General features: G+C 34.3%; 1 pseudogene; it reads right to left on the minus strand.

The window, feature by feature from the left end:
* Positions 1-3,379: 3,379 nt before the first annotated feature.
* On the minus strand, positions 3,380-7,512 carry LOC129295182 (TORTIFOLIA1-like protein 4; annotated as a pseudogene).
* Between the last annotated feature and the right edge of the window lie 8 nt (positions 7,513-7,520).

Consider the following 7,520-nt stretch of genomic DNA (forward strand, 5'->3'; position numbering starts at 1 on the left):
CATTGAGAAGCCTCACACGTGGTGTGAGGTTTATAAGTTTAAAAGACTCTATCTCTTAATAAGCTAATCTTTTGGAATGTGCTTTCTTTTTGGATTTGTGCTTGTTATATTGATGCTTTCATTGAGAGCCACCTTTCATGGAAAGGGCCTCCCATGGAGGGGCTGACAGGCCAAGGCCGAGTAAGGTGTTGTGGATCGAGAGCTGTTGTAAACATTGGCTCTTGAGGAGTGAGTTATGTTATGAGTCCTATATCGAGAGGTTACATTGGTAGAGTGTGTTTTATAAGTCAGCTAGGTATCCTCTCCCTACAAGGCATCTTTTAAGGGGTGAGTTCTATCTACAGGATTTATGGTCGTAACATTAGTGTTTTCATTGAAAGGCCAATGTCATGAAAAGGGCTACTCACAGATGGTTCTGACGGGCAAAAGGCCAAGCAAATTATCTTGTAGATGTTACATTTATTATTAAGAACAAGTGCTACCACAATCATTACAAAATATGATAGTAAAACTCCCAGGGGTATCTAGAGTTATTGTTGACAATAACAGTCCTACACACTAGAAGTTGGGTTAATTTGAGCGAGAAATGATAATATCTCTAGAGTTTTTCAAGATACCAATTGATAGAATATACAAATCATAATAATAAAATAATATGGATAATATGTTTATATTAATTTTATACATGACAAGATATAATCAATTGTAATTAAAAAAGATTACATTAAAAATGAGTTAAATTATAAGGACTTAAATATAAACTTCAGGACTATATTAAAAATAAGAATAAAAACTATAGGACAAATTTTTTTTTCAGAGTTATACATGATATTTTTTGTTACAAGATTATACTCCCTCCACTAAAAAATATAAAATATTTTTTGCTAGTTTGAATGTTACAAAATATAAGACATTTTTAATATTTTAATATATAATTAATATGCTTTTTCTAAAAGTACCACTAATAAACAAATCATTTTATATTTATTTTAAAGTAAAATATCATATTAAATATGGATAAATATGTAAAGATAATGTCAATTTAAAAATATCTAATTAATTTATTAGGTGTGTAATTTGGTTAAAAATAACTTATAATTTTCAATGAAAGGAATATGTGATATTTATTCATTAGGATTTGAAGTACCTAATTTTTATCCATCCCAGCTAGAATTATTTTGTTTGTGCGTTTGTGGCAACCTTTTATCATTAGATTTTCTACGTGATATCAATTTTTAAAAATGTATTAATTCATTAATAGCAAACTGCTGTAGATATCTCAAGCATTGAGAGTGAAGAATATTGATTCCTTCTAATTCAATATATATATATATATATATGATAGGCTTGTCAATTTAATATATGAATTTTCTTGTATGATTTGATACTAGAACCTTCGCAGTCAACTCGTCCCATAAAGTCTAAATTTATATCACGAAATGATTCTATGAGCGAAGAACACAAAAATGAGTGGAGCTTGTAAAAGTTATATTCAATAGAAAGTGGGAAAAAATTGTATGCATTTTTTGTTTGCTTGTATTGGTATCCATTTCTTCATTCAAGATTAATGAAGATATTGGCTTATAAATAGGAAAGCAATGTTGACAAATCCAACTTAGCAAATTGCAATTGATTTGTGAGGAGGAAGATAATTGTCATGCAGAATCTTTTTTCATGTTTAGTATTTCCCACTTGGGTGACGACAATGACTCTCCTTTGAAAGTGCTTCCATTAATTGATGGCCATATAGTTGCGGCTTATCCTTATGAGGATTGAATGTGAGTCACTTTCATCTACGTACTAAATTATATCACGCTACGGTGGCTTAAAAAGTTCTGGATTTGGTTTTGTATAAATGTACAATATATATTTGAAAGAGTTACTTTTCAATGTAGCAGACCGTATGTCAAATACTGTGTATAAAAAGTTACGCTGCAAGTTCAAGCCCTCAATCATGTTTGTTTCACATTTTCCTTCGTTGTCCGGCTTTTATACTTTCAATGTAATGTATGTTACAAAATTAATTATAAGCAACTTTACTAATAAACAGTAGGAGAGAATCGCATAGAAAATAAATGAAATGAAATACTTCTCATTGGCATGGAAAATAAAAACAACTTTATTTACAATGCAAGGTATGTTTCAGACATTCAATGTTATCTTTTAATCTCTTATTTTTGGCCAAATAATATTGCTTTTCATTGGTGAAGAATAATAAAAGAAAGACATTGGTCCAAATGCCTTTGGATGAATGGGATGCAGTGAAGCTCCTCAATCTACTTGGAGTCCGTAGAGCAAGATTCACCATTTATTCTGTTCCTCTGATCATATTTTCTGAGGGGAAACTAATTACTTTTTACCTTGTATGAATGTTAGTTTACTAACTTGATCCATTTTTTGTATTTCATTCATCTTAAATTATAAAACGCTTTTAAAAAAATCACACATATTAATAAAATTTATTAAATACACTTTACGACCTTATTTTTCAAGATAAAATATAAATTTTAAAATTTTTTCATTTAATACTCAATTTATAAAAGAATATTAAATAGAAAAAATATATGAGAATGATAACATTGAAAAGTATCCTTAATGAAATCTTTTTTTTTGTCAAAGTGTCTTAAATTTTTAAATATTAATTTTTTTTAAAAGTATATTATAATTTGAGATAAAAGTAGTACTCCCTTTGTATTAAATTATAAGACACTTTTAAACAAAATTTTACATATCAATAAATTTCATTAAATACACTTAATAACTTTATCTTTTCAAAATAAAAATATAAATTTTTAAAAACATCCATCATTTAATATATTAAAAAGAGAAAAGATGAAAATTAATTATAAAAAAATATTATTAAAATTGATATATTTAATGAAACCTTAATCTACTCAAAATGTTTTATATTTTAAGATGAAATTTTTTAAAAAATACTCTATAATTTAAAACAAAATTTTTTTATTATTTCTCAAGCAAAATCTTTTGAATGTATCATTTAGTAATGAGCTGAATGGACACGTTCATATCCATGGCCCATTCAATAGCTTCCCATATGAGCCGGTAAAAGTTAAAAAAACATGAGCCAAACGAAATTGATTCAATTAGTAAAAATTTAACTCATAATCATAGCTCAAATTCCACTGCCTCGCAAGTCACAAGATTCTTTGCAAGCGCTCTTCACGCAGGAAGCATGCATTGACTGCCCTAAAGACGAGTTTTCAACGATCAACTCGCTTCAATTTTTTTATTAGAAAGAAAAGAAAATGCAAAAGAATGAAGGAGTGGTTATCCCAAAACAATAAAAAAAAAAAACAAAACAAAACAAAAAACACAATGAAGGATGTTAAAAAGAACCGGGTAGCTAGGCCTGATGATAATACCATGTGTGATCGTTTATTTATTTACTGATTAGAATGTGAGATGTTTTGCCTTTCAAAAAGAAACGAGGTTTTTTTTTAACTGTATCTGTGCTATCTACTTAGAAATACCTTATCATTAAAATCTATTGCTTTATGGTTTTGCCTAGTATCAAAGCCCGGCGAAAAATCTTTAGGATCCACTACACGTGCAATTTTGTTACCATTCATCATCAGGCATGCTCTTATAGAGCATAACCACTTTTTCCTGCCCTTAGAATGGCTAAGATAGAAAATATCATACACTACAGATAAAGAAAACTCCTACGCCGATCACATGGTTTAAGTAAATCACATGCATATCACGAAAAACTCCTCCGCCTGCATCATATTTTAAATTAAATCCATATGCTTGCCTCTGCCTCCATATAAACATTGGCAAAAGAAAATAGCCTTCGTTTTCAATTATAATTTACCAAGGATTGATTTGAACAAGTAACTCTCCCAAACTGGACCACCAAGCTCTTATATTCGCTTTCATCCACGAATAAGTGACTTCTGATGTTGGATTTTGATCTAGTTAAATGGCCGTGGAGTAACGAGTTCCTCTTTTCTTGACTACACTGATGATCTGTTAAGCAAATGCAACACGATTATATTAAGTTCTATCTCAGACAACCAAATGCTCTAGGCAAACACATAATTCACATGAAAGAAAAGGTGGTGGTAATGGTGAAATATGATTGAAATGAGTAGAAACTAGTTTCCTAACTTTCACAAGAGTTTCAGATTTAAAATACGCTCGGGATTTTTTATTAGAAGGTTTTTGGCTCTCTCTTTTGGAATTCTAACCCTGATACTGTGTGGACTTTCTAATGTCAGAATAAGATCCTGTACAAACACCCCACATAATTCGTGCATAGCTGGCTTATTAACTGGGGTAACGATAGAAAGTGTAACTTATCAAATACACAATTACCATTCCCAAATTGTTGGGGGAATCATTTGCCACATTGCATTAACAATATGTTTTATCCAATTCAACAGTCGATGTTGCACTGTTATATGATCAGGCAAAAAGAGGACGCACACATAATGGAAAGTAGAGACTCAAGACAGTAAAACAGAACCACTATAATTACATATGTAATTACCTGATTTGCTGGTTCCTAAGCGCTGCACGAGAAGCTAGAGAAATGCTGTCCAGCCCACTGGCATTGTTACTTTGTATTCTCTTAGGATCTTGAGGTATATTCTTTGGCATATTATGCCTATACTGCCCTAAGTGCCCTTTGAAATCGCCTTCATCGTCTTCCACAGAGTTTACAATAATCCACCCGTACGATGCTGAAATCTTTTGCTCTTAAAGGACATCTCAATACTATCTCTGTTACTTGAATTATCCATAGTATTGGGTGATGATATGCTTCCTAAAGAGAGCCTTGATGTAGAGTACCTCCCCTCCGTCTTTCTCCAGAATTTGGAACTCAAAAAATCAGAACCTGGTAGCTTGCAACATGTGTCCTCTGTCGCATCAGTATTGGGAATCCTTCCACTTGGTACTCCCAAATCATATGATATTTCATCCACGGCCATCTCTAGGCCATGCACACGAGTCTCCAGAGAATTCATTCCACTTTGGGAGCTTCCAATAAATCTCTATATTCAAGTAGAGAAGTTAGAATTGCATACTTCCATATATGTTTCCATAAAGTGAAGCATTGAGAAAGACAAAAGGTATTGCAACTACCAAAAAACAGCTTAGACTTGAGGGAAAAATGGCGCTTCTAGTCCCTACCACATATTGGTAGAGCAGCAGAATGATCCCAGGCATCACAATGGGGAATTAGAAGGTTACTATTTGACATGACCCAGCAGATGGTGACCAAGACAACACGCATCAATGGCATTTTTTTGTCTAAAGGATCAATGGCTATTGGGTTTACCTACTAGGAAAGAAAGTAAAAGTGTGCAATCTCAATCCACTCAATTCTTCAAAATCATTTAACAGAGCTTTTTTGAAATCCAGCAGAAGAAAGGACCAACCTCAGTTACATAAAAAGTAAGTTATTATGGTCAAGAAGGCTAAGAAAATTCAGACAAAAAAGAAAATGAAAAGGATGTTGTAATTACTGTACCAAGTTATCGTGCAATTATACTGCTTGCAGATATTATGAAATTAATATCCAAGTCAGGACGGTGTAGGCACGTCTAGGCTAAACCAGAGAACAAAAAGGAAAGCCGATCATTAATATATCCAATATTCAAATATGACAGGCTGTCAGAATCTAAGTGCACGAAGAGTCTTTTTCACAAGCACAATATGAAAAGTGAAGACGCCAAATAGACAGAACTAAACAAATACTATAATGTATTATCAGAATTCCAGAAAAGGTTTTAGATTAGTTTCAGTAAAGAAAAGGTATAAACCTCAATGTACCTGAAGCAGGTCTAACAGATTGGATTGCTGATTTTCAATTTGAATAAGTTGTTCACGAATCATAGAAAAATCCTCAGCATCTTGAGGATTAACAAAACTTCATTTGCGTAGTTGACCTTAACATCTAGGTCAGGACTGTCATCATTGTAAATTTGGAACCACACGAGACCCAGATTTCAGGCCACCAAATTTATACTGTTTCTCATGACATCTTGCTAAAGACAACCGCTTTATCTCTGCCCCCGATTTTTCTGGGTCTTGATTCTGGGCTGGTTTAGAAACTTCAAAATCACACATTTTGATATTATCTTCCCCCTGCATGCTCAAAATGGATGACTTTGATTCAGGAGTTTCGAGTTTCGAACCAGAGCATTTTCACATGGTCCAGCTTGCGTGGCATGCCCATGCTTAGTTTTTGTCATTGCCCTTTAGAGGGCTCTCCTTTTGATCGTGGATAACACTGAAAACTGTAGTGTAGGGGACCTGTTTGGCTGGGGCTGTTTTTTCTTTGACACAGAAGATTTAAAGCCAGCATCGGCTGAACTTGCAGTGTCACATGATCATTAACATTACCGGACCTACAATAAAAGCCACGAACATAACAATGTATTGGATTTCTTTACCGGAAGTAGTCAAAGCTTCTGTGGTTAAAACATAAAGAGAAAGGAGAAAATAAATAAAACAGACTCTAATTCCCAATTCTGAATTGAAATTAGTACGCAATAACATTCCTCATTTGTTTCAAGTTTTTTAAACCTCGTTAGCGAAGTTGGAATCAAGATCGAGATAACATAAGATAACGTATCTTCTAACTCTAGCCATATGTAGAACATGGATTTCCATCAGCTCAAAGGGTACTATTATCTAAAAATAAATATGCTCTGAACTTGTGCAAAATTAAAATATGCCTTACCCAACGGTAGAACACGCGGATTTAGCTGGTGGGGAAACATCCTCCGATGCATCAGTTACCTCTTCCCACGTTTCCAAGGTGCGATTCATAGTCTCCCGAACTACCTTGACCTATTCACACAGTTCACACTCTGGATCAACTTATTTGTAGGACTTTCATTTCGACACTGACAATAATCTCATCGGCTTGTATATGGGCAAAACCAAAAGGCGATTGCAAAAAAAAAAATAAAACTACAAAAAAAATAATAATCTCGTTATACAACATTTTCTTCCAAAAAAATTTTCGTTAGCGTTGGTATTCTCCTTGGTAATAGCATAGTCAAAGGTATTCTTAATGAGAAAAAAGAAGTTACAATCACCTTATCAAACCTGCGATTTTGTAACGAATCCAAGCACAGCACTTTATACTGCGATGCCAAATCTTTCTCCGACAAAGCCACCTTTCCAACCCCTCCGCAGCTGCCTTCCTGATCGTCCAATCCTCATTGCTCAGAAACTCAAAAGACAAGGCACCAACCAATTCAACACACCCCGCACTCGACGCGCACACAACACCAACAACGCTCCCTATCAGCACCAATAGCGCCGCTTTTGCCTTGCACACCTCGTTCTGGCCCAGCTCCCCAACCTGGGCAAAGTACCCCTTCCGCAACGCCTCCACATCCGGCTCCGGCGTCGACCAATCGCCGCCGCCAGGCACAACGCCGCGCCGATCTGCGAGTTCACATCCTGCTCCTGCGTTAGAGCATCCATCAACGGTTTCAAAAACGCCACCGAGAATGGCGGCTTCGTGATTCGCGACGACA

The sequence above is a fragment of the Prosopis cineraria genome, unplaced genomic scaffold, assembly GCF_029017545.1.
Source record: "Prosopis cineraria cultivar Desert tree isolate PC_DT_omini unplaced genomic scaffold, ASM2901754v1 PC65, whole genome shotgun sequence".
Lineage (NCBI taxonomy): Eukaryota > Viridiplantae > Streptophyta > Magnoliopsida > Fabales > Fabaceae > Prosopis > Prosopis cineraria.